This window comes from Anopheles merus, chromosome 2R, assembly GCF_017562075.2.
Source record: "Anopheles merus strain MAF chromosome 2R, AmerM5.1, whole genome shotgun sequence".
In the NCBI taxonomy this organism is placed as follows: Eukaryota; Metazoa; Arthropoda; class Insecta; order Diptera; family Culicidae; genus Anopheles; species Anopheles merus.
Window position 1 is genome coordinate 28727982 of NC_054082.1, and position 27950 is coordinate 28755931.

General features: G+C 49.3%; 2 long non-coding RNA genes across 3 annotated transcripts; both read right to left on the bottom strand.

The window, feature by feature from the left end:
• Positions 1–1645: 1645 nt before the first annotated feature.
• LOC121587760 lies at positions 1646–5702 on the bottom strand. The gene is made up of 3 exons (XR_006004105.1): positions 5080–5702; positions 4546–5018; positions 1646–3990 (listed from the first exon to the last, which is right to left on the bottom strand). It is a non-coding gene; the product is annotated as an uncharacterized LOC121587760 (long non-coding RNA).
• Positions 5703–5774: 72 nt separating this feature from the next.
• LOC121587759 lies at positions 5775–27868 on the bottom strand. Of its 2 annotated transcripts, none has more exons than XR_006004103.1 (3): positions 27366–27867; positions 24477–25080; positions 5775–8241 (listed from the first exon to the last, which is right to left on the bottom strand). It is a non-coding gene; the product is annotated as an uncharacterized LOC121587759 (long non-coding RNA). The 2 variants fall into 2 exon arrangements; XR_006004104.1 differs by lacking the exon at positions 5775–8241 and adding an exon at positions 16806–22656 and having other exon boundaries at positions 27366–27868.
• Between the last annotated feature and the right edge of the window lie 82 nt (positions 27869–27950).

Consider the following 27950-nt stretch of genomic DNA (forward strand, 5'->3'; position numbering starts at 1 on the left):
TGCTTCGGTCAAAGCTGTGTTGGCATTTTGACTAGCTTCAAACGCACACATTTCAGAAAAACTCCTGGTATCCTTGTGGAATAAACGAAAAAAACCGCTAAATTCCATCAACAATTTCAAAAATTTGTTTCACACATTGCATACATTTTGGAGTATTGCATAGGAACAACATTGCATACAATCAGGGAGCGACAATTGTGGTGAAAATAGCAAACACCTATTGCATACACTTCGGGCGTAAAAAGCCTTTAGAGAGAGCTGCTCCATTATTGCATACCTTCAGGTACGAATCCGAACGAAACATTGCATACAGTCAGGCTGAAACTGTGGCATGCTTTTTCTTATGACGTATAGGTGGCGCAATCGTCGATAGGTCGAATTGTGACGAGACATTGCATACAGTCAGGCTGAAACAGTGGCATACTATTTCTTTTGACCTATAGATGGCGCATTCATCGATAAGTGGAATTTTGACGAGACATTGTATACTGACAGGCTGAAACAGTGGAATGTAAGTTCTTGACGTATAGGTGGCGCAATTGTCGATAAGAGTTGAGAAGGTACATTGCATACCGTTAGGCTGAAACGATCCCGCTGTGCTAATTTGCACGGCGGGTAAGCACCAGCTTCGTCTGCACATGCTGTACCGTTATTGAAGATTGGAATTCGTAGGTGAATTGTAAAGCATTTTTATTACGTTTAATAACGAACAAAGATATACAGTAAAAGAAAATTGAGATAGAAACCAAACAACAACGCACACTCCTGGAGCCCAATTAAGCCTTTTCCTTCCCAAAAACACCATCCGACACAGAAAATATCAGCTTATAACACTAAAACATCGGTGAGGGGGGTTCGTGTGATACGGTTCATTTCGCTGCTCCCGCGGCGTCCGCAGAGGAGACGGGATCGCATACCTGCGTTTTTGTCTCTTCCCCCCACCACCGGGGCAGACAACCATCCCCTCATCCTTCCATCCAGGCGGCAGCGACGGCAACGGCGATGGTGGGGCAAATGATCCGTGGCAACATGATCAATGCGCCCATAAAAAAGCACGAGAACCGGTTTCGCTTCACACGTTCCGTTCACGCCGAAAACGGACCCATCAACCTCAGCGGCGGCGGCGGCCTTTTCAGCCACAACACAACATCATCAGCAGCAAAATACAAAAGGATTACTCTCTCTCTCTCTCTCTCTATTTCTCTCTCTGTATTGCTTCCCTTTTCTAGTCCCTTCCGTCTTGTTTTACCGCAACCCCTTTCATTTTTTTGGCGTACACTAACGGCGTACGCCAAAAGTGTTAGACCAAGGGGGAAGAAGATACAAACCCGTTTAAGCGCATAGTTTAAATTCCTAACCTCACCTTCGTCCACCGAACTGCCAGCAGCATAACGGTTGACCTAGGATGGGTGGGGGGAGGGGTGGTGATGGTGTTTGCTTTAAAGTGGAATAAAATAGGGAAGCGCGATCGAGAGGGTGGCGCGCATTCCATCAGCTGCTGCTGGCCGTTTGGAATTCCGAAAACATTGGGAGGACAGGGGGGGGGGGGCGGTCTCTCACACCTTCGATGGCCATACACCGCAAACACAGAGAGTTTTATTGCACCCTTCATCGCGGTGCACGAGAAAGAAGCGTCGCCTCTCATTTTGGACGCAAGTTTGTTATTTTGAAGTGCTTTTTTCTTGTTTGGCTTTATTTTCTCATTTCCATTCATATGTCAGAAATGCTTGTTGCTTTTCTCACCATCTTTCAAATTCCTGCACAGTAACTTACTAAATGATTAACAGCTCAAGCAGTGATGTAATTCAATCAGTTTCTTCAATATGACAGCACGGCAACAAATTGTACTCGAATTGAGACGCAATCATTAGTCATCGGAACACCCCCCCCCTCCCCCCCTTTGTCAGCGGCTTCATATCATCGGCGTCATCACCCTTCATAGAGGGGCAGCTAGTCTCAGGTTCAGCGCAGTATGACTTCATTGATTGATTGACAACGCAAGGGTAATTGTGCATTCCATCCAAGTGACCCATCATCACCCGGGCGGCCGTTGTGCGAGCTAAAAAAGCATTGCCTACTACTGAGAGCGAGAGCAAAAAAGTCAAACGAAATCTCCAATACAGGGTTTTCCAGGGGTTCTAATAGTTGTGGGACACTTCCTTGACTCTTTCTTATGGGAAATAAATTTCATATGGTGGAAATTGGACTCTATGTCACCCTTTCTGGACATGCTCCTTGTATATTCCTATTGGATTTGTTTAACAAGAGTGCTATAGAGTTCAATTCCCATTACATTAAGCTCATTTCATATAGCAAAGAGTCAACAAAGTGTCCCACAACTATGGGATCTCCTGTTAAACCCTGTAAGGATAAAGGGACCTGGATGAAGAATGTGGTGAAGGAGCACGTACAGGAACTAAGGTTAATATATAGCATGTCCGTGTCTGAGTACCTCGAGTCCTCTGCTGATCGTTGTGCCACAAGTTCTTCCGAAGATCATTTAATGGGATCATTTTTTGGGATTTAATTTTAAGTTTTTTTGTATCTGCAAAAGAAGAAAAAAAAAAGCGCTGATGATGATGATCAATATACTCACCTGCTTCTTTTAAGTATGTATTGCTACATAGATCACCAATCTTCATAATTTTACCAACATTTTGCTGTCACGCACACACATATTTTTGTATATTCGCTCTCACTTCATTTTTCCCATTCCTTTTGGCAACATGACGCGGGTGTGGTTGATTTGTGTGGTTTGGGTCTCGTTGAATTAATTGTACAAAATCAGCTTTCAAAGTGATCTCACTTGTTTGTGAAAAAAATAAGTCAGATCGAAAATGAAAACCGGTTCTGTGATTACATTTCATCCACACACACACACCCTCTCCTACCAATCCCGACGACTAAATCACAACCAAATCAACAGACACATGAAGAAACAGGATCGGTGGGTCCTTCAACTTTTAACGATGATCAGCACACCATCAACACTTCAATCTCAGCACCGACACACACACACACACACATCGAAACGGGACATATTGGGAGAAATTCTTGAGGAAAGGGAACCCATTGGAGTCCACCACTCCTTTCCCCCGTGTGTCTGCTGCTTCCGTTCCCATGCGCTATTCCCTCTTATCGCCAGAATTGATGTCTGCGCAGGCTTTGGGAGCTTTCGCGGTCAAAGAAAGTCAATGGCTACGACCACCACACACACACACACAAAGCACCGAAACAGAGACAGAGAGACTCGTTTCACTGGGGAGCTGTGTGCGTGGTGACACACAGGCGCGCAGCCGCCCTATTCTCTCTCTCTTTGCTCCACCAATGGAATGCAACGTCGTGCCCGCGCGGGTCGACGAACTGCTGCTGCTGCTGCTGCTGCTACCAGGAGCGGTGTGTCTGTTGCCAGCGAATTGATTTCGTGGCTGGCCAGCAGTTTTCTTCTGGGCCTCACAGAGCTGGGGCCAAAAAGGAAGCGCTCCCCTTAAACACGAACCTACCACCAACACCTCGAGTCTCGGGTAGTGTTGTGTGTTTTTACGTGCATGAGCAGTTACAAGCAAATACACACACGATGAAGGGTTGCAGAAGCAGCAGCATCAGCAGCAACATGGTTGCGGCGTTCCGGGGTCGGGAAAGCCATCATCCGAACAACAGCTCTCCATCCATCCACCGAGCTCTGCTGCTGCGCGAATGGAATGTGCACTCTCTCTCTATCCTCCACCCCCCCTTCTTCATCACCCGCCGACGACGTAGCTACTCCTCCCGCGCGCCGTTGGTGTAGCTGACAGGCTAATTGATGAAGAAATTCGCCTGTCCATTCCCCGACTGGCCCTCTGCGATCGTTAGGTGGAGAGCCGAGGCACACGGCAACAGCAGCAACACCAGCAGCAACCCTCAATGGACTTGATGATGATCGAAGCGATCGCAAGAAGGTGACCAGGGGGCGGGTGGCAGTGGGATGGTGTTTCTGATTAGATTTAGCAGCTGAAAGAAGAGAAGAAAAATTAGCTAAACGAGCCAGCACAGCAGAGAGAGAGAGGGGAGGAAAAGTGGCCTGGTCAGTGGTGTACGTGTGTGTGTATGTGTATAAATAAGCAAATATACAATATTGTAAAACACAAGTCACAGTGGCTGACCAGACACCGCCAGAGAGGTCCAGGCGCATTGGGCGCGCTCTACAACAAATTGAACCATTAATTAGCGCCGCCGCCGCTGCCGCCTCCTACCGGTCCCACGTTCACGGGGAAAAAGAAGAAGAAACACAATTTCGTGCTCATCGAAGGGTCTCATGTGCTTTCCCCTTTGCATGGTGGAGGTACAAACACACGAACTTCGAATGATAAAGCTGTCGGCCGCCGGTGGTGGCCTTTGGCTCTCTTTTTCTCGCCGATTCCCTTTTTGCCGCTTGAAGAAGGACGCATCACCCACCACCAACAAGCAAGAAAATTCGGTTCCATCCGAGCTGCGCGCACACCGATGCCCCCCCCCTCCCCCCTTCATGATGATGTGTAAATTAAAATGTAATCGACGAACAATTACCGTTGATTTATGCTTTTATACCCGCGCGCTAACCAAACCAGCGGCGATCGTGCCTTGCTCCTGCTACTTCTCCTCCTCCACACCTGGACGAAAAATAACACACCCGTGCGGAGCTTTTCTCGTTAAAAATGTGTCAAAATTATGATTGCAGGTATAAGCCGCGAAGCAGGACGACTTCCTTTCAAGATGCAGCAATACATCACCGCACGGACGCACGCACACGAACAGGAAATTCATGAATTAGCGGGTCGGTAATGCTCTCCCCTTCTTCACTTGAAGGCAGGCACCACCACACCACCACCACACATCGCCACGTTTCGAAACATCAAAGTAGGCGCAGCAGCACATTTCCACTGCTCCTCTTCACGGGTGCGCGTTCCTTTTCTGCGCTATGTAAGGCACATCCGCCATGGAGCAGCAGCACTCAAGCTACAATGTATTGAGAAGAAACACAATCCAGCCACACACACAAGCTGGAATGTGAAAGGTTAAGAAGAAGGAAAAAAAATAAAGCAAAATAAAAACCCGTCTTACCGCACCGAAAAGAGGACGTCATTGCACGTCGTACACCCAAACCAACACACCAGGGAATGGGTCACGGCTCCTCGCTCCGTATCTGTACTTTCGACCTCTGTGCGGCAAACCCATGGGCGCCTACTTACACACACACACTGCCCATTTAGCTTGAGATAATCAGCGCTGCACAGCCTACTCAACGACACGCTCCTTTTGCGTGCTTCTTATTTTACTTCCCGCATTTGTGCCCCCCCCCCCTTCGGAAGCGCACAACAAAGTGGACAGAAATCTGTGAATGAAAGTACCACCACCATGAGGCATGAGGCTTCAATTTACACGCCAAGAGAGCAGAGAGGGCTGGGGGGACTGCCAATCACGATTTCAACCCGGACTCTGGACTACTTTACAGCGATGATGATCATGTTGTTCGTTCGCATGTCAGTGTGAGTGTGTGCAGTTTTTTTGTCGACTTTCCTTCCGATGCCCTTCACACTCTTCAACCATTCCCCCCCACCTCTACACTATGTATATAGAGTAAACATCCGGTGGAACTCGCGGCCACTCTCGCGCAGTCGTGCGTCAGGAGGGACGCGCGCACTACAATATCCCGTTCTAAATAAACTGCAGCCACCCTACTAACAATCCCCCCCCCCCCCCCCTTGCCTTGCTTTCCCCCCCCCCCCCCCCCCCCCCGCACTGTATATCGTGTGTGTCTTTCGTGTTGGGCGAGCAAAGAGAGCAACGAGACGAAATAATACACCAATACCACCAAAGCAGCATAACTTTCTTTTCCAATATCGCTCAGTGTAAGGGGGGAAGCGACGACGGGCGCCCACTTTCAACCATAAAAAGAGCAAGCCCTGCCCCCACATTCCTGATTCTCTTCTTCCCTACGCCCCCTGTATTGCTTCCATCACCCCGGTGCCGCTTTCCTGTTAGGTGGTTTTTCGCCCCATGACACTCTACCCAGATTGCTGCAATCGAGTGGCACACGATCAGTCCCCTCCGCTGAATGACTTTTATGAATGATTCTCTTTCTCTCATAGCGCGCAGTCCCCGCCGCTTGGGGGGAAAGGTGGGATGGATGTAGTAGTGGGTTGTCTTTGAGCGATCTAAAAATTGATACCATCTTCCTCAAAAGGACAAGATTCCATCAGCTGCCGCCAGCAGGGCCCTTCCGCCCTCTCCAGCAATACACGGCGACGACGATGATGATAAAGATGATCATGGTAATGCCGAGTGAAAGCCAACAACTGGGCGACCGCCAGGTCGGTCGGTGATGGTGGTGGTCGTATGATGATAACCCACCATATATTCACGACACACGGGCGACTCCACAACCCCACTATCTCTCTCTCTCTCTCTCTGCGCGTCTTCGCGCGAGCTTGTTGATACACACTCGAACATTCCACACTTCCCCTGCTGGTTCCACACATTGTAGAGGGTTCGCGCTCCACCACCAAAGACGTTGGTCGACACAGCAAACGAGCCGGAGGAATGCCGCCACACAACAGCTGAACACCGATAGGAGCGAAGCAAGAGCCAGAAGGAGGAGATCCAAGGAGTCCGAAGCCGAATGCCGTTACAGTACAACACACGCTGGTGGTGTACCACCACTTCAACTACCAATCCAAGGGTTTGGAGGCGACTGCTTGGATGGTGGGGGATTGGCAGCACACCAGCAGCAACGTGATGGTCTTTTGATTTAACTGGTGCGCGCAGCACACCGCACACACACACGGACCGCCTGGAGGGCTTTGGAATGTTGCACCCTCGTGTAAACACACACACACACACACACGCGCGCGGTTTGCGCGGTTTCTGGCCCTCTCATGCGGCCACACTTCGATATTATACATTGGATCGATAATGATCGGACCTTTGCTCCGATTTATAAAGCTGCACTTTCTTCCTTGCTCTCCCTGTATCTCTTTAATCTCTTGCTCTTACTTCGTACCTCCTGTCTCTTTCGTTGGTACATCTGGCGGCTTCATCGCTTGATCGTTCATCGACACTGGGAGGGCCACAAAGAGAAATTTACTACAAGGAGAATTGATGGTGCTGCTGGTGGAGAACCAAAAACATCTCCTTTTGTTTTTTCTACTCCATTTCCTTTTTTTTTTTTTTTGTTATGCACCCCACCACTTCAGAGCATGGAATGCACACGACTGGCAAACTGGAAACTGGCCCCGGATCTGCTGCTGGGGCTGCTGTGGCGATCAGCAACACAGCGCACCCCGCGCGTTGTGGTGTAGACTGGACGATGTTCATTCACGAACTAACGCCAGAAAATTGCCGTACTATCACAGGCCTGAATCAAAAGCGGCGGCGCCACTGCCGTCCCCCTCTGCGCCTCTGCGCTTGGGCCCACAGCGGACAACAAAACCAGTACCGCGCACGCTTCCGACTACCACTACTACTACCACACACCACGCCAACACTACCGCGGGCACATGCACATCATCCATCAGAGCGATCTAAGCTAGAGGGATCAGTCAGTCGCAAAATGGTGTGTGGTATGAGGGAGAGTAATACACCATGACAAAGAGAGGAGAGAGCGAGAGCGAGAGGGAGAGAAAAGTAATATGAACGAGTAAGAGGAGGAATGAAGCAACCGTTTGTGTAACGATTAGAAGAAAATGCTAGAAAAGCATTGTAAGAAAATCAATACACCGATTGATAATGAAATAATCATCGTTTCTCAAGTGTGGGGTGTACAATGTATGTCCAATCAAACTGCGCACACACGCAGATGCAGTGACACACATTTTAGAAACATCTGGAGCCAACTTCCGCTAGAGTTTACTGTGTAAAAACAAGTCAACTCTCTTAGAAGTAGAGCCCCCACATTCCCCCTTATTCACAGAGACATGCGCAAACCCCATTGCGCAGGGAATGTTGTAAAGGGCACAGGGAAAAAAGGCTCCCCCCCTAACGGGTTCCGAAAATATGCTCTGCGCCAGCACACAAGGTGGCTCACTCGCTGCTATATTGGTTGATGATGTTTGCTTACTGCGTGTGTGCCCCTCAATGATCCACATTCATGGCACACGGTTTGGAGGGTAGGTTCCTGTGCCCTCAGAACATTTGTGACACACGTTGTACATGCCGCCGCCAAAAAAAAAAAAAGACCAACCGGAAGTATAGTCAAAACGGCGCCCTGATAAAGGTTTGATGATTCTGCAAATAGACAAAAATGAAGAGAGAAAACATTAGACACATGCGCGAAAAACTTGTTCCAGATGGAGTTTAAAATTATAAAAACAATTTAAATTAAATAAATGTGTTAGAATTTTGATATTACAGATGCGAAGCTGAGTCTCGTTTTTACACATTTAAGAGGATCGTCCGTTGAACGGGTGGTGGTGTCGTGTTATACAAAACGAGTGAGCCATAAGAACACGAATTATATGAGTGATGGTGACCTTTAGCATTTGCGCAAGAGCTTTAAGAGGCAAAGCGGCCGCAGATAGCAAGGTCTGGAATAATTCTCATCATCATGCATACACCGCACGCTTGTGTGTTACAGAGTCTGTGTCTGTGGCGCGCACTCGGTACGCAAAAACTCGTCCTCGGCAATGCCGACAACCGGTTTGCTTACATAACTGTGTCTTACTTAGACACTGAGACGGTGAGGTGTTCAGCCCCCCCCCCCCCTCCTCTTCGATAGAATCCCATCACGAACCATCCAACACCTACAACACAACTGCCACAGTGTGAGAGTAGAGTACACACTGATGAGCGGTTATGTGTTATGGGCGAATATCTGCGGTGACCGATCGACCGCGTAACGCCTATGACTAAGCGACATTCTGCGTACAAAGAGGCACACACACACACACTGTAATCTCGAGCATGCGATCATCAACACCAAAGGCCTATTGGAGGCCGCCAACACACGCAGCACACTAAACCCTGGCGGCGCACACAGCACAAAACTGCTGATCTGATGCGAATGGAATGCGCGTCATCGGATCCCTTTCGCGCGAGAGCGAATTCAAAGAAACTGTCTACGGATGGTGGAGTTGAAGCGTTGACGACGACAATGTAACCTTCCCACCCCAACAAATAACCCGCCTAAAATGTCTTGCTTACAATGAGGAACCGAAATGGCAAAAACCAGGACCCTTCACCGCTGTCACACTGTTAGCAAACGAAACATAAAACAAACAACTAATTACGATCAACTTCCTCCTAGGGGATGTGTGTAAAAGTAAAAACACCAACCAACAAACGAACAGACGAACAGGCGTGTTATAATACACATAAGTCACACAACACTCCAGAGGGTAGGTTGGTGGTGGTAGAAGTGTACTTCACGAAGGTTTTCACCGGAATCGAGCTGAAATTTGCATAGCACTTAATATACACGCACGCTATGGGGTGTATGGGGAGGGAGAGGAGGGGGAGAAAAAAAACCCATTTCAAACCTGACCATCGACTACTACGTGACTCCGTGGCCGGTCCCCGTCCGTCCGTCCACATCATCGCCGCACAACTACTTACACAGGGAGAGATATATCTATCTGTACATACATACAACAGAAAAGCCGGCAACGGCGCTTTTGGATTTAAAGTTTCTCGGTAAAACGCGCGCCACTGGAATGTAGTTTTCACTCCCCTCTCTCACACACAAACAGCACACTTGTCCCTTCTTTCCGGGAGGCCCTTGCGCCACACTTTAACACCTCTCTCTATCTCTCTGACGCCGCACAGCAAAGGCACCGAGAAACTCGTTTCCCCCTCGGGCAGACCCCCCGGGTGAGGAAACAAGTTTGCGTGTGCCATGACACGATCCAGTGCTTCTTCTTCCTCTTCTTCGTCTCTTGCTTCTCCTCCTGGCAGGCAGGCTAACCTCCATCTGTGGCCTCTGTGTGGCATGCCATTGATTGGCACTGTGATTTTTGTTCAAACTAAAGCCTTCTGTGGGGTGGTGGTGGTGGCTGGTGGTCGTGACACGGAAAAGTATGATTCATCTCCATACACATTCATAGTTTAACTCGCCCCGATGGCTGCTTGTTGGGGAGTGGTGGTGATGGTGTTACATCCTGCATATTATAGCCCAAAGAGCCACAGCCACAGCAAATATCGCTTCAATGCCCTCAATTGGAGACCACACTGTACCCAGCAAAATGAATTATAACGCCACGGTTACTGAGAGGAGGGTTGTAACCACCTCCGGGATAGTGCATCTTCACCCAATCACGTTGTGTTTCGGCAGTTTGCCATCAACTGATGCCGATTTCAAGATTTCAACGCTTGCCGCAAGAGACGAGCGGAGGACCCGCAGCCGAGCGAGATACATCTTGAGAATCATGTGCAGCAAGCGGGCGCCACACAAGAAAATTACTTTTCTTCGCTTTTTTCCCCTCCATCCATCGTTCGTCCCTCACCCCTTCATCCCAAAATCCGCACCGGCGACACCGATCCGCTACGTGCATTCCTGCGGCCTGTAGTCCCTCTCATCCCCTTTCTCTCTCTCTCTCCCTCCCAGGAGGTTTGTCGGCATTATTTTATGATGGGTTTCGCTGGTGATGGGTGGTGGGCAGCATTATGATGTGCACGTTGAACGTGATCGAACTAAAAACACAAATTACAGTTCTCAGTTGCTGGCGGAGGGAGCACGGGGTTCAGCAGAGGGAGCAGGGGGGAAGGGCACGGTTCTCGCTGTGGTGGAGAGCCATCGTCGCGGAGGCGCCATCCTCTACCAAGCGTACAACAATACACCGCGCGCCAGAGCGAAAAAGGAGTCAAAAAACTGAATAATTGCTCATTAGTTTTGGGGCGTACGAGATTTAAAATATGTGTTTGTGTGAGTGTGTGTGTTGGTGGCGCATAAATAATAGCAGGCACAACAGCATTCGAGACACGTAATAATAGTTACAAATTAACTGCAACAAAACGAACCCTAAGACACCAATGCGCGAGGAGATCGATCCTCGCACGTTGGACTGTGGTTGTACATTTAACGATAAAACGCTGGGGCTCTCTCTTGTGGGGTTTCTTCATCATCCTGAGTAAGATTTAAGGTTTAAGGGACACTCTTTTCCGCCTAACCCCCAAAAAACGATTGGATATTTAAATACCCACGAGACTGCCTACATACATAGCACAGAACATGCTTTGGAAAATTGCATTACAGGGGCAAAGCAACCAAAACGAGCGGCGACTCCTTCTCTACACTCTCTCCCTACATCGTTCGAGCAGCCCATGAATGAAGCAAAAATTATGAATGGGCACGGTTGTTATGTGAGCCCGGACGGGGGGGGGGGGGGGGGTTGTGGTTGCGCCGGCAGAAAGGCAGAAAGTACATCGTCGTCGCCCGGCCGTATGAATGACGGTTGAAAAAGCTGAATGAAATCAACCGCCAACCGTGCTCAGTAGTGGTGGTGGTGGTGGTGGTGCAGCAACAGCAAGGCGCATATTGCTGACTCGCTCTCGCACTTCCCACATCACACTACCGCGAACCGATGGAGGTTTGTCGCTCCGTTTCTTTCTATCTTTCTCTGTCTCTCTCTCTCTCTCTCTCTCTCTCGTTCTTTTACGTTCGCCGCGCTATTGCGGTTTCTCCTTTCTAATTCTCTTTCTTCGCAGGGGTATCGTTTCTCGCTCGCTTTTCGTCCCTCTCGTTCGCTCTAATCGGCATCAAATCCTTAACCCGTTTGTGTGTGTGTGTGTGTGGAGTTGTGCCTAGGATTGTATCGCCCGTGTGTTCTTCCTTCTCTTCGCGGACGTTCTGTGGGGATAAGTACGGCGCGTCTCTTGTGGTTTGCCAAACCCTGAGAGAATGTGTTCAGACGCATTCCCCTCACCCTGTCCCGTCCTCTTTGTCTCGCTCTCCCCTTCCGTTCACGCATGAAATGCACACCGCACGCCCGCGGTATTCATGTGCATCGCGTGTGTCGTGTGCATCATCATCATCGTTCACGTCTACTGCACACAGGTCCGGGGCGCAGACACACACACACACACACACACACACACACACACACGATGATGCTGTGTGCGCTCCTGTTGCACTCCTCTTCTCGTATGTCCTGCTGGTGGGTGGAAAGAACATGCCTGGCTAGTGAATGTAATAAATGCATCTTGGATCTCTGTGTGAGGAGCTCGTGTATAACTGATAAGTATGCGCGCAATCTAAAGTGCAGCAGCGCCATACTTATTGTGCTTCAAAGCAGAGCAAATTCCAAAGGTCGGCGCGCACACACTGTTCTGAAGACCGACGGTAAACAATGCACAAGGCGCACACGACGATCTCATGAAATCAATCATCATCTGTACACGAAGGAATGACTGACCGGGTTGATAATGGCAAACTAAACGTGGCACATAAGCACTAAAGCTGTGCCTCTAAGGCTGCTACTAAACAAGAAGGATGGTGATAGATGCTACCTCACACACAAACACAAACACCACACTAGTGATGGGTAAAGTTGGTAAAAATCCGGAACGGCCTCCGATTCGACTCTGATTCGACACCGATAATTTCGGAACCGACTCCGGAAGATAGGTCCGCCCAGAATTATCCGGAGTCGTTCGGAGACAGAGTCGTCCGGAATCGTCTGGAGTCGTCCGGAGTCGTCCGGAGTCGTCCGGAGTCGTCCGAGTCGTCGGAGTCGTCGGAGTCGTCTGGATAGTCCGGAGTAGTCCGGAATCGTCCGGAGTCGCCCGAAGTCGTCCAGAGTCGTCCGGAGTTGGAATCGGTTGGAGTTGGAGTCTTCCGTAGTCGGCTTCCGACACAAAGGTCTGTAGGCCGCGAAGTACACGCGCAAAGTGAAAGAAAAAGAAAGACAACGAAATTAAATGCCTGATCACAAGCACACTGCACCGGACGGATCCTGTTGACTCCGATCGACTCCGGTTGACTCCGATCGACTCTAGACGACTCCAAATGACTCCGACTCTGGTTGGCTCCGGCCGAGTCTAAACGACTCCGACTCCAAACTACTCCGAGCGACTCCTGACGACTCCGAACGCCTCCGAACGACTCTGGACGACTCCGAACGTCTTCGGACGACTCCGCACGTCTTCGGACGACTCCGACTTCGCGCAGAACTAGTGGTTCGGATTTTGCCGGAGTTGGAATCGGACTAACAATCCAAACAGCACAACACTACACTACACCATTGAAGAAACAAATGTTGTATTGCGCTTATCAGCAACATTGTTTGTTTGTTACCGCCACTGGAAATGCGAACTGAATACACCCATTCTCGTCATTTAAACCACCCGAAAGGAGGCTGCTCTTGATTGAATCACGTCGTTGCTCGTCCAATCACAACAACCCGCTGGCCGACAAAAGATTAGAGGCTGACCCCGTTCGCTGGCAGATGAGCAGGCCAGGCCAAACCGAGGAGATTTCTAAAGTTAAAGGTGTAAAGGTTACGTGCGCGGGGTTCGGTTAACCCCCTGATAAGACGAGTCGCAGCAGCCCAGTCCATCATGATGAGTCCAACCAACATCTGGGACAGTTGTTGATTACTAAGTCATTCATAGAGTCTTTCGCTCCCTTTTGCTCTGCTTGTTTGTGTTTGGAGGAGACATCAAACATTTCGAATCTGGATGGGCCATTCGCAACTTCCGGTTCAAGTCATTGCGTAAGAGCAAGAAAGCGGATCTTAAATCTAGCTAGCTGCTAACGATAGGTAGCGATTGGTTCCACATTATCCACCCCGAGTGTCAGCAAGGCTTAAAATCCAATCAACGCAAAGAGATGTACAGCAGTCCAGGCCAATGGCGCCAAAGAGCAGGTACTATTGACATTGGGGGGAAGAAACAAAACGCCACACCTTATCGCACCAAAAGACAACATTGTCGGCAGTGTTTCTATCCGCTCTCTCTCTCTACCCTCGGTGTCTGTCTGTCGTTGTCTATCGGGTTGGTGTTGTAACAACCTTCGTACATGAACATAAACCATGTTCACGCGCGCCCGTGTGTCCTCGTGCCGTCGTAAAATCGGAACCGTGAGAGACAGACACAGGTGGAACTGCCACAAACTGTCCGTGTCGAACAGCGAGCGACGAAGAAGACACGTTCTATACCTTTTGCTCACCCCCGTGCTGCTGTAAGAAGTGTTGTAATATATTTCAACCAGGGTCGTTGAAGAGATAAAGGCTGAAGAGGAGATGTCTCAAGCAGAATACATATCACACAGACTGCGATAAGCGCAATGCGTGACAAATATTTGAACGCACGCGCTGCCTGCCTGCCCGGTATGTGCGGCTTACGATACAAAATAATAGTTGAAGAAGGTTGTCTTTGTAGGTAGTGTGTCTTTGGTCAGGCCGAGGGCGGCCGTTTCAATCTGGCCGTGGGTTTTTACCAACATCAAACAGCTACGACTGAATGACCATGGATGGTGTGGCAGGAGGGCAGAGCATGAATCAGAAAAAGTCTAGCTGCTGTTGCTGCTTTGCAAAAACTACACTCTACTTTTGTTCACAATTATCTTCCTCCCATGCATTGCAGAGGTAGTAGCGCAGCTCCTCACTACTGTCCACAGGCCTTATTTGCCAACTGGCGAAGAGGGCGATGACGACGATGGTGATTTGGCCAGTAGTTTGTCTTCCTTTATTCCGTTTCCAAGATAGTGGCGAAGAGTGTTTGGTTCCGGATACGAACGAACGAACGAACGAACGAACGAACGAACCACCACCGACGCACACATTTGCGATTCTCAACCGGCCCAGAGCCTCCCCAAAAAAGGCAACGAAAGTTTGACAAACGGGCACGTACCGCCGCCGACTCACGACGAATGAGGCCGACGACAAGCTCTACCCACCTCCGGTGCGACAACTGCAAAAAAAGGCCATTTCCAGCCATTCGACGGCACCCGAGAGAAGAGCGCGTCGGGCCAGTCACAGGGCCAGCCACAGGTCAGAGGCGTTGGCTGCCAGCAAACGCACAAACTATGGACACACAAACGACTTGGCGCAGCAGCGTGGCGCCGACATTCCACCATCTTCGAAACATAAAAGGCGAACATGACGACGACGACGCCAAACACCGCGGACGAATAGTTTTGCGCGAGCGCGCTCGTGCGCCTGAGAAATGGCACATCCGTGAAAATAGTGACCCGAACCAAATCCACACAGACACACACACAAGGCACGTACTAATAGCTAAAAGAGGAGACGACTTGGCCGAGGAGATTTCTAATACCGTTCTTACCCTGGCAGCAATTACGCTGTCGGTCAATCAGCTAAACACTGCTTTAAATATACCCACCGAACACGGGGCCGCAACGGACAAACAGACGCCCATTCAAACCGAAAGGGGAGAAAAACTAAAGATTCCTCATAAAGCAAACCCTTCCTTTTGCTTCCCATTTTTCGTTGTGTCTGTGGTAAGGTGTACTCTCCTTCTCCCTCCTCCTTTCCAGCACATAACCGAGAAAAATTACGGTTATAATCGGTTATGAGACAGGGAAAGGCAACAAAATTCCCTCGCGAAGGGAGAGAATGGCTTTGAAGTAGACTATGGGAATTTATTTAACTAGTTTCTTTCTTTCCCGCCCCAGTTCATCTTCTTTCCAAAAAATCGTGGCATATAGAAGAACGAGGGTTAAAGCGGCAGCCCTTGCAGCAAGAGGAGCCGTCTCGTGTATGTGTGTGATTATCTGGGAAATCCGGGCGATCCGGTTGGAAAAGCTACGGGGAGCTGGAAAGCTGCGGATGTGTGAGAAAGCAGCTAGTCGTATGAGGTGGAAAAACCCATGTTTACTAATTGGCGAATGTTTTCTAAACCACAACACCAACTCACTGGCAGGTTCGTGTATATGGAGATGCCATCATTTTGCACACATCTATCGAGCGCATGTAAAACCGTTTTGCTTTCGGTCGTCGTCGTCGACTCACCTCATCATGATGATGCATTCAATGCAAATAGAAAATGATATTCAGCAAAACACCGCCAGGAGCGGAGGGTAGTTACACAAATAATTACACTATAGGTTCCACTCTCACACTCTCCTACCGTTCCTATCTGAAGCCTTGCGTTTGCGTGTCTCCTTCTAACGAGCAAGTGCTGATGATGTTGTATAATTACGCTCCCCAGTAACGACCATCAAGCATCCCTGGAAAGTACCCTAGAGAATTCGGAGTCGTCCGGAGTCGTTAGGAGTCGTTAGGAATCGTCCGGAGTCATTGGTAGTCAGCGTCATCCGGAGTCGTCCGGAGTCGTTCGGAGTTGTTCGGAGTCGTCCGGAGTCGGTTGAAGTCGGAGCACGGGAGATTCCGGATAATTCCGAACGACTCCGGATGATGCAGGGTGGGCCTACACTCCGTAGTCGGTTCCGAAATTAACGGAGTCGGATCGGAGTCGACTTCGGATTGTTGACTAGTCCACGACAGTGTGATCGTTGATAGATGTTGGTACTCTGGCAACCAATTAACAATGGCGTTGAGCAATCATGAACAGCACATGTTTAATTCATTCAGAACCTATATACGGCCCCAACCTTTCCTATCATAAAATCCTCAGGTGTTAGTCATATTGCCTTCATTATAATACCCTTATAGGAACCCTCCCTGCTGCGAAAGCAACCTAGGCATTATAAAGCTGGTCGGGGGGGCAAGATCAACCCTGGGGCAATATAAAACGAGATTCCTTTGCTGCTTCCATTGTAGTCATAGATACGTGAACTTCTACAAAGATACGTGCGTTTCATCCGGACTCGATCGCTTATTTCTGGGCGTTTAAGATCACCCGAGTATGTGCTTTTCTCCTTGAACAGCTTGATGTAATGAAAAAAAAATTGAGTGAGATCAGCTTGATATGTTACGATGATTTTAAACAGATGCCGTTAGTTTTACTCCGATCGAAGGGAATCGAACTTTGGAGATTGGTTGGACCTCCTACAACCTTGTTTGCGTATACTCTAAAAGGCCGCTTTGCTCCGTTGTTTCGTGCCAACTCCTTTTCCTTGGTTGGTAGCCTAGCAGTCCCCCTCTTAAAACCTCCCTTCGTGAAACACGCTCGCAAATTTCCGCGAAATTTGGAAACTAAACCAGCAAGCACGCATGAAACGAACGAACGAACGAACGAACACATTTGCCTTCACCATTCGAACCGCGTCTCTTTATACACAAAGATTTTACTTTTCCCCGACCAAACACACGCAAGCGCAGTAGAAAGTAGCAGTGAGAAAGGGAGAGAGAGATCGTCGAGTCCGAAAAGCAGCCGACGCACGTTTAACGCTAGAGTTGTGCGCACATTTCATCTTCTAAAAACGCGAAAATCGCACCCCACAAGGGTTCACGTGTGTGTGTGTGCGTCTAAATCAAACACAATTACATCACCACACGTGAAGGTTTTAACGAAACTGTTAGCGTGTGTGTAGAGTGGTAGTACCTTCACTTCCGCTTTGTCATGCCACACCACCACTCCGTACCACTCCCGTGCGCGTACGCAAGGCAGTGCGCGCGCTTGATTCTCCCTCTTCATTGGTGCCACACAAACAAAAAAAAAATGCATGAGAATCTAATCTTGTAACGCGGGTTTTCCCGTTAATTTATTTTTCAGTTCCCTCCGTTTTTTCGAGTGCGTTTGTCTTCATTTTTTAGGGTTTTTGCCCCACATTAACAGTCAGTTGTGTAAAATATGCCCAAAAACTCTTTGCTAAAGGCTGCTCAAAGCCGGGCTCGCACGCTCTCGCGCGTTAAAGGTCAGCTCGGCTTTGAACCAAACAAAAAAGGAGGTAAAAGAGGTTTATTTTGAAAAGGATAAGACAGAGCCAACACAAAGCCACTTCTCAACCAGCCGAAGGTAACTACTTTGCTATGGCTCGCCCAAACTAGTTTCTTTCCGCTTGACGGACCTCCCTCCCTTCCTTAGCGGAGTGTGTTTCACTACTTTTCCCCCTTTCCCAATCCGCTAGAGCTGCTACTTTCTCTCTTTGGCAAACAAAAAACCACGGCAAGTAGCAAAACGGTTTACGTGTAAAAACGGAAGGTACGAAAAGCGCAAAAAACACACACACACAGCCAGTGAATGCTTTATTTTCTTTTCCCCCAATTTGTGAACGATGATTGAATGTGGCCAAATATATGCGCCGCGCGTTGACGACACGATTTCTCGCGATTCCCACACCCATTATTCAAATGTAGCGTGGCGGCGGCGTGTTTGTGTTAGAAAAGAGGAACTGGATAAGTTGCTAATTCATAAAAGATGGGGTAAAACGAAGGAATGGATAGAGTTTCCTTTTAATAGCTCCTTTCTAACATTGGCAATTAAAAAAAAAATCTAAACCATATTATTATCACCAAATACGGTAACAAGTTGCCAGATATTTAGAAAGATGTTCAAAAAAAAAAATGCAAATAAGCTAACTTCAATTGCTTCCAAATGATCTCGCAACCATATCAGCAATATATAACAGACACATACTCTCTCTCTCTCTCTCTTACAACAGAGCACACACACACACACAAAACCAAGGGACAGAAATACACTCCCAACACAACACAACCAACCGTCGTTGTCTCGACATTGCCGGAAGAAACGGAACAACCCCCGTTACTCCCGATGATTTCGAGAGCAGATGATAGATGACGGCAGAAGAGAAGTGAAAAAAAGAATCCCCATCCACAACCGGAAGTAAGTCTCGCTCGCACGACTTAGAGACATTCTTTGCCCTCGCCCTTCTCCCGCAACCAGCAGCGGCAGCAGTTTATAGCAGTCCGCTGCGCGTTAGGAAATAAGTCATGAAAATACACAGCACAACATACACCATCCATCTTTCGCCAGCCGGAACAACGCACGCATGCGCCGACCCACAAACCGCAAGTGAGAGGCAAACAGCCTGCTGCAATATACACTGCTTGCGCAAACCGTCCCCCCGAACGACGCGCACCACGGATCGCCGTAAGTGTCGCGTCGTCGTCACGCACTGGGATAAGATGGACCCAATGAACGGGGAAAATCGGAACATGAACCTCTCGTCGCTCGCTGCTATGTTGCTACTACTACTGGGTTGTGTGTTTGCTCAAAAACTAGGTCGAATTGTGACTCGAGATAGAGGTGTCGAAGAACTACGACTACTAATACTAGGGCGGATTGTGACCGGCCGCCACCAGACGCGCGCGGGGTAGAAAAATAAATACCGCCGCGATAGCGCGCAGCGGATGCATGGTGCAATCCATTAATAACTTTATTAACTGCAACAATCGGGGAGCGCATTCCGTGCGTTGTTCTCTCCAAACCCAACCCAATCCAATTGCGTGACTTAAGTGGCGTGTGGCTATGGGAAGAAGGTGGGAACGGAGGACGGCATTCGAGTGTGGTTGCGCCGCTGAGCCGCGAGCTGCGCGTTGCATTGGAATGGAGTTTCTAATTGGACGCAGTCGACTGAATGCACACTACATACAGAACAGCGTGGATGGATGAGGTGCAGTGCGCGCTGCAGTGCACTTGTTTGAACCTTCGATAACCCTTACACGCGTACCTAACCCGCACCTCTCCCTGTATGATTATTTGGTGCAACCATCATCATGCAGTTGGAGAAAGAAAAGGCCATACCTGAAATTGGTATCTATTGTGCCTTTGATAATGATTTCAGCTACTTTCTCAAATATTGAGGGTTGAGTAGTGCGCATCGGAACTTCTCTTAATGACCAGAAGGATTATGACCAAGCTTCACTGAATAGTAAATATGAGAAACCCATAAAATGATGGATAATTAAATATAGTTCATAGTAAGGAAGCTCTCAAGCAATTTCACGAAAATTGTCACGGGTATTGCTGCTAAGCTTTAGCATTAGTTTTAGCATAAACTAAGCCAACCATATCGCCGCCGCAGACATTTTTATCGCTGTTGGGCCCACACCACAGCAACATTTAACGTGTCTCCCACCTTCCCCTCCATCCTTCAACATTCCTTTGCTTCTTGGTGTCAATCGAACAATCTCATCCTCTAATACACAGACCCACACACACACTCGAACGATCGAACGAAACACGCCAATGCAATACACCATTCGTTTCAAACGGCCATCTACCGTCCCGCCGTGCAGCGAGGCGCAGAGAGAGTTCGTTGAACTTGCCGCGCGCGCAGAAGGCTCCTCCGATGGAATGGATTGAGTTCATTCATAAATTTCCTTTAAACACCAACCACCGGCGGCTTGGCTTGCGCTTCGCTCTCCTTCGCGCCGTTACCACCAGCACCACCTTCTCTCCCATGGGTGGCACCAGTCTCCCAGCAAAGAGTGGCGATCGAGCGCGATCCTCAGCACCACCTTCTCTCTCCCGTCATGTCTACGTGCAGAAGGAAGGAAAGAAAAGGGGGACACACAGACACAACCAGCATACCAGCAGGCTCGAGAAATGGCCCGTGAGGAAGGGGGGGGGGGGGTGTATGAAAACCGGCTACACATTCCACCGCAACACTGGGCACTCCCTGTCTCTCTCCCTCCCTCTCTATTTAGAGAAAGAACCACATTCTAACCACAGAAAAAGCCGGCGAACGCAAACCCCAAAACGAACGGGGCGAAAGAAACCGAAAAAGGGTGTAGGCAAAAGATATAAAAGTATACACACACACACACACAAACACACCCACAGAACCAGAGAGCGAAGAAATTGGAAAACGAACCCGCCCGACCACCGAAAGCATAAAATGATAGCAAATATGTTCGCAGCAGCAACACACCAAGCGCGACCGCATATGGGATGACACGACGGACGTATTTTGGGGAGATCCGAAGGCACCCCCCCCCCCCTCCCTTACCCTTCATCACTAATCGTTCCGTGTGTTTAAATCGCACACACATTCCACCGGTTCGATCTCTGGCCACCATCCCCCCCCCCCCCCTTCACTTTGTGACATGCGTCGTGTTTCCCTCTGTTTTTGCTCCATTTTGCATGTGCACGGGCCCCATCGAAGGGCAGCATACACTCGTACACAGACAGACAGACACACAGCGACAGAGACACACAAACCGTGGGATCATTTCTTTTCCTTGCCCCTCACAGGCCCCATTTGGAGTTTCTTGGTTTAATGTGAGTGCGGTAAGTGTGTGTGTGTGTGCCGTCGTCGGCCCTGTCCAGAATTTGCAGCGCGCCCGACAGCAGCGCAGACATTCTCCGACAGGCGAATGGAATGTTGTTTCGTTGCCTTTCTGCTTTCTTCCACTTCTCCACACCCCCCGTTGGCCATCTTTCTTGGCGTGGCGAAGAATCACACATAGGCCGCAGCACAGTTTCTTTCTTGCTGTATGATAAGTTAAAGGCTCAACTTGATGGCACCGATCGAACCGGAGAGGACCTCAAACACTGGTTGGTCTTTTGGAAGAGAGAGAGAGCAGTAAAACGCACTTTTTAATTCGAATTCAAACATTCAAATAATCTTCAAATAATCGAATGATCATCATGTAGCATCCGGTAGATTCAATAAAAATGTGCTGATTGCAACATAAACAATGATTAAATGCAGTCGGGGAGAATGGTGTTCTCTCTCTCTCTCTCTGACCTGCTTGGCCTATTTCCCGTGCCGTGAGCATGAAGGGAAACCAACGGACCAGCAATAACATTTCGAGCAGGCGCGCAAAAGGTTCAATTTTTGTTGTTTATAATGATGATCTCCATATCATTTTGGCCATAAACAAAAACAAAAACAACTGAGAAACGATCAACAGTTTCTTTCGCCGAGCTGCAGAGTAAGAGACACAACATTACGGCGGGACAATCAAGCGGTGGAGAGGCAACCCTGGGCGCGGGCAAGAGCGCGTGTGTCGTTCGCATCGGGGGCCCCGCGTAGAAAGATAGCGGAAATCATCTCGGAATCGGTCCGGTTCCCAGAAAATTGTACATTTTCTCGTGAGAACAACTCCGTCCCCGTCGCCACCATTCGCGCCACCATGGTTGTTGGGTTGGTTGGTTGGTGCAGAACCAAAAACCGATCCCGGGCCCAACCACCAAACCAACCCACTCGACCGCGCGCGCGCACGCACATTCACATACACACACACACCACACCGCAACCGACGATGTGCTCTCTTGACGTTTGTGCAACGCCGCCGCGCGCGCACCGCCGGTTTTACAATGCCAAAACCAACCACCTTCATCCTTCTCGGTAGGACACACCACGGACGATGATGATGGTGTGCTGATGGGACGGGATCTGCAGGACGGACGTGACCATAATCCCAGCGTGCGAGCGAGCAGGCGAGGGAAGATTCACACACTCAACCCAAGCACCAGCACCAGCAGCAGCAACAGTCGGAATCGGGACAAAGTGAACTGGATTCGGCCGACCTCCGGGGGCTTTTGTGCCGTTGCCCGAAGTGTCGTTTCTCACGAGGGAATCTCTTCTTTTGCTCCGTGTGTTTCACCATTTCGCCCTTTTGCGTGCGCACTTACTCTCGCTCTCTCTCTCTCTTTTTCGCTTCCTATTACTTCTGGGTTTTCAATGCACACAACACGCGGGGTTCACACACCGTTGTGCCCGTGTGTGGGATCGCAGATGATCGTGGAATCTCAGGGTTGGGTTGTGCGAGATTGTTTTTTTTTTTCTTTCTTTCTTGTCTTTCACCGCTCTTTTACAGAGATTGTTCTCTTCTCTTCGCCGCACTTTTGCCTTAGTGTGGGATGCGCAACCTTGAAAATGGGAAATGTTTTAATCCATAAATCAGTCACAGATCCCAATATCCGTTTTTGGGTACTAAATATAGAGAGAGGTTCGCTCCCTACCGTTTGGGTACGGAAACCGCCGTTTGCTGTGTTTGTATGTGAAACATATTTGCTCTTTTTTTTTTGTTGTTGCAAAAGTATTCACTTTTTTGCTCATTCTACAATGCAGAGCGCGTCGGCCTGAAGCTTCCAGTTTGCAACCAAAGATAGTAACGGACGTTAAAAACACCCACTAACGCGGGGCGCGCGCATGATCGTGGGGGTTTCTGACTTGCGTGGTTCGATCTCGAGCCATAATACGCTTATACACATATTAGTGTTGGCCACCGAAAGGGGGATTTTTTTCGTCATGGGTTTGTGGATCGGCAATGGGCAAGGTTATCTCTCGCGTGCTCCTCCGGACAGCCGCGCGATTAGAAAGATCGCCCCCGAGATTCATGTCTGGCGCCATCGCCCCACACACACATCACACTGTGTGTGTGTGTTTGTGTAATACATATATATTCGTCCCACCTCTGTGTGGCTGCCCCACTTTGTGCGCAACACTGCTACGAACCCCATCGCCGTACGTCACCAATTCGCCATTGTTTCCGGCGGTGGTGTAATATACTTTAACTGTCAAGTTAAAATAGCTAGCCCACGACAAACTCCTCCTGCGTTCGGCGGCACAAACGGCCTACACGACTGCTCGCGGCTCCATCCCGAACCCGAGAGCGGCGAGCTTAACTTTATTTGCGCGCATACATCTTGCGGCCGGAATCGCGGCGCCTACCATCGCGCCGCCAATATGAGAAACCAGCCCGGATGGATGAGGAGCAGATCGTCAACTCATCGACAACCGGACACACTATTACTAAACCCCCTGGTGGGGGGGTTGGTGGTTCGATACTACTAAAACGACACCCCCGGAGAGGAAGCGACCTAAACGAGGGTGTCACCACACTCAAGACAAATATACTCTCGCACGCGCAATGCGGACTCCCCATACGGAGAGAGACAGCGAGAGAGAGAGACAGAGAGAGAGGGACACACACTACTGGCCTCCCTGTTTCGTCGAACAAAACTCCTCTTTTCTTAACCGTTTTCCTCGGGTCCCACGGGCCTACGCCCTGTGGCCTATTCCCTCGATCCGCTTGTTCCTGCATTGCCGTTGAGAGCATGTGACTGTGTGTGTGTGTCTGTGTGTAAAAAAGAGCGAAAAGTAGGGAGGGAAAGAGCGAGACAGCTTATCTAATGATTTTACATGATGTAGTAGCCCGCCCGATGCTCTGTTGCTAGCCGCAGCCGTAACTACAGACGGCTAAAAATAATCCGCTCCCTCACATGCACATTCTTATCAGTAAGCGAGAGCTAGAATTGGTAGTAATTTGACAACATACACACACACACACACACACATACTTGGCAACCACAAGAAAGGGGTGATTTAAGTACATACACATGAGAAGGGAAAGATGCTGCTTGTTCCAGCCACAGTGTGTAACAGGTAATGCCATATCGCACACCATCTTCCACCAAAAGGGCATACGATCCTAAAGGAAGCTTATGACCGTGATCGACCGTCGTGTTTTTGCTTCCAAACTTTTTTTTACAACAAAATCTTTATGAACGCTAAACAAATTAATAATTCTTTTGTGTGTAAGAACACAAAAACACCCACATTAATTCCTTTGTCCATCTCTTTTTTTAAACCAATGCAATGCGCAAAGTCATGAGATGCTAGCACCACCAACCCCCCACCAACTGATTTGCTTAGAGAAGAGTGTGTGTGTGTGTGTGATACTTACATCATCGGCTCCACAACGGGGAGCAGTGGGGCGACGAAAACTCATTTAAATCTCGTGGTGGTGTTCTCCTTCACGAAATAGCAGCAACCCGCGGAACCGTCATACCGGGATAAGGGGTGCGCTCCTCGTCCTCAGGTTCTCTTGCTCTTTTTTTTTTTTGTACCACGCGATTGCCAACAAGCTGTTGGGGGGGCCGTGATGATTGGATGGTAGTGGTGTCGTCGTTCTGCGTTTTGCCACCCCGCATTCGAGGAGAGAATTCACATCTCAGCGTTTTGGAGGATGTAGCGACGGGGCGTTGCTTGATAATGTACCGGTTTCTTCACAACCAGCACGATTATTATTGACTGCAATCACCCTCTGACGGGAGGGGGGGGGGGGGGGTCGTCGTCGTTGGCGATCCTGTATAGCGCCAGCTGGCTGTCACGTACGTGCACGCACACACAGAAACACACCCAGTGAGGATGGTTGCTCCGGATTTTTTCATTGCACTTCTGGCACTCTCCTGAATGCTGCTGCAAGTTGTTGAATGGGCGCATAATTATTGCTCGTCTTCCGTTTTCTATTGGGTCGCCCATACTTGGTTTCCAGGGTACGATCCGATCTGCAAAAAAATAGAAACGAGACAAATTGAAATATCAGTTATTTATCGCTGAGTTGCGCCGTGTTTTCATGGTTTCGAATTAAACATTTCTAGGCCAGTTTCTAGGCTTACGAACGATTCCCCGATTCTAGATGTAAGTGCTTTGCTGTGGACGAAAAGACAGTTGTGTTCGAACGAAAACGTTCCACAACTTATTTGAACCTCCCTCCAATTGAAGGACGAGACACAACGCAGCTCCGGAAGTGTCCACACGCGCTGCTTCTTTGCATACTGTATTAGCACCCCTCCTAGTGTGTGTATGTGTGCACCGCCTTAGCGTCCATCAAACGATTTGCTGCCACAGGTGAAACAAAAACCCCAACACAACAATCGTAGAACACACCGCACGGATGTAGAGAGGTTCGCCTTCTGCGCAGCAATTCGAAAAGCTAACACTTACCCACTGCGCAGTAGTAGTGCAAAGAATCATGGCCTACTGTGTGTGGTGGCCCTCGAGCTGGATGTCTTTTTGCCCAGTGTAGTGTGTGTTGGTGGCTGTTCAAGCAGCAACACTTCCTTCTTCTGAAAGCAAGGAAAACTTTGATCCACCCTCTGCGCCCCGAAATGATACGGGCGTTCTGAGGATGAGGCAAGTGACACCACCACGGGTGTGTCTGTGTGTTGTATGCGCAACTCTGCATATTACCAAAAACCTCTTAACCCCAAAATGTATCTGCGTGTGTTTGTGTGTTAGTTGTATTCAAATTTAACTGAACTCTCCCTCAAATTGGTACACCATCATTGCTCAAACTCTATTATTCTATTGCTTACACAAGGCGGGAACAATACTGGCCGTGTGCACACGCATTAGTGCTCTATATCTAATACAAATTTGGTTTTTTGTCAAGTGGTGTTGTGTGTATGCGTGACACAAGTTAGCCGAAAACGAGGAGCAACACACAGCTAGAGCACAACGCGCACACCGCACACGGAACCAATGCTGGTGACGCGCGTGTACCGCCACACCACCAGAGCACCCTGTCATCCACCCGCCCCGCATCCATATTTGGTTCCACAAACACGGCAGAAGAATGTGTCCACCACCGTGCGGCTGGCGGGCGGTCGGTCGCGGCCCCATCCAATCCAAGAGTCAAGCTTTCAATTAACTTCAATTAGATTCGGACACAGTGCCACGGAAATATGCGGAGGGAAAAATCGAACGAATCCTCCACACCAAGCACAGGGTGGTGTTGGTGCAGACCACAGAGAGCTCATCGAGTAGACCTCTATGCCTGAGAAGAAGAAGATGGTTTGCAAGAAATGTGCTGCTGTTGGGCTGCCGATTTTCATCGTCACAGACACACACACACACACTGCTGGGCTAATTCCGGAACCGTTCCGGGAACGGTGTGGTGTTAGCGGCCGTGCAAAACGCTCATCACTTTTCCAAAAGGTAAAGAGGTAAAGGTAGAAGATACTGACGACACACACGGCGTGTTGTGTGTGTGTGTGCGTCCTTTGGTGGTCGTTACGTTGCTTGCTAATCCGCAAACTCGGCCCCCACCCTCCCTCCTCCTTCACATCCTACAATGCGTATTGTGTGTGACATCGGCGTTGCTGTGCGTGCTGTTGTTCAACCGAAATTTCTAGAGACCCTCCAACCAACACACACTACGGGGAAGACGATGAGCGCACACGCGAGAAAAGCAAAGCCACAGTAGATCGGCGCGCACACATCACCAACCAACCGACCAACCATTCTATTCTACCGCTGGCGATCAACTCGGCGAGAGACACCGCAGCACACAGAGACACTACTGTTTTTTTACGATGCACACACACGCGCAACACACACCGCTCTACAGAGTCTACTAGCAGTTCATCAGCAGTCCAAAGTCCACCGGTAACCAGTTCAAAGTTACACCACATTTTACACACCTTCTCTTCCCTGCCTGCTCGGTCGCGCTTGGCGCAAACTGCGGGAAAGCGCGGTCTATGGAAAAATCCGTCACCAGCGAAAAAGGTACATTTTCCTCCCCCGAAAAAAAAGATCAAACGCACCAGCAATTGCAGATAGTAACGGAACTAATTGCGGTAGCACACATTTTACACACTACACCTCGCAGCACACACCACACACACGCACAGATGACTCGCACAGTAGCCATAGGAATTCAGAGTGTTCAACCCGCACCCGCGGTACATCTTTTGGTAAGCGAACCCCCAATTCCAAAGAGGAGCAGTGTATGGCGCACGCATACTACACGCGATCAGTTGCCGTAACGCCTAAAACACTTCTTCATTACCTTGCGCCACACAACACACTGATTCCGCTGGCCGCTGCGGGAAGGGACGGCCACGGTTCGAACCACGGCCACACCGAACCACACCACCAAAGAGCTCTGCACGCGGAAACTGTGACTTCACTCGATACCTGTCTTTCTGAGAATGTTTGGCGTTTCTTCGGTATTCTTCGGAGCTGCTCCTCGCCTGACGTGCGTTGAGGATGTGCGGTTGTGTGTGTTTCTTTCCCTCTTTTGTTGCGCTGCGGGCCCGTCAGCTTTTGTATTGGTTCAGCTGTTCAGCGCGCTCTCGGCGATGCTGTGCCGCTCTCGCTCTTTTTTCGATCTCTCTCTCTTTCTCACTCGCTCGTTTCGTCTCACGCGCGCGCTGGCATGAGTGTGCTCTCTCTCTCGCTCTATCTCTCACGCGCACAACTCGAACGGCTCAGAGAGCGTGGTGGTGAAAATGTTTGACATTCCTTCGCGTGTGTAAAGGCTGCCCCAATACAGTTGCACGAACCAGAGGCAGAACACACAAAAAAAAACATGCAAATGAAAAGTGGTTTTTTTTGCTTCACACTGTTGCCGAAGCTTTGCAGGGTTTTGGTA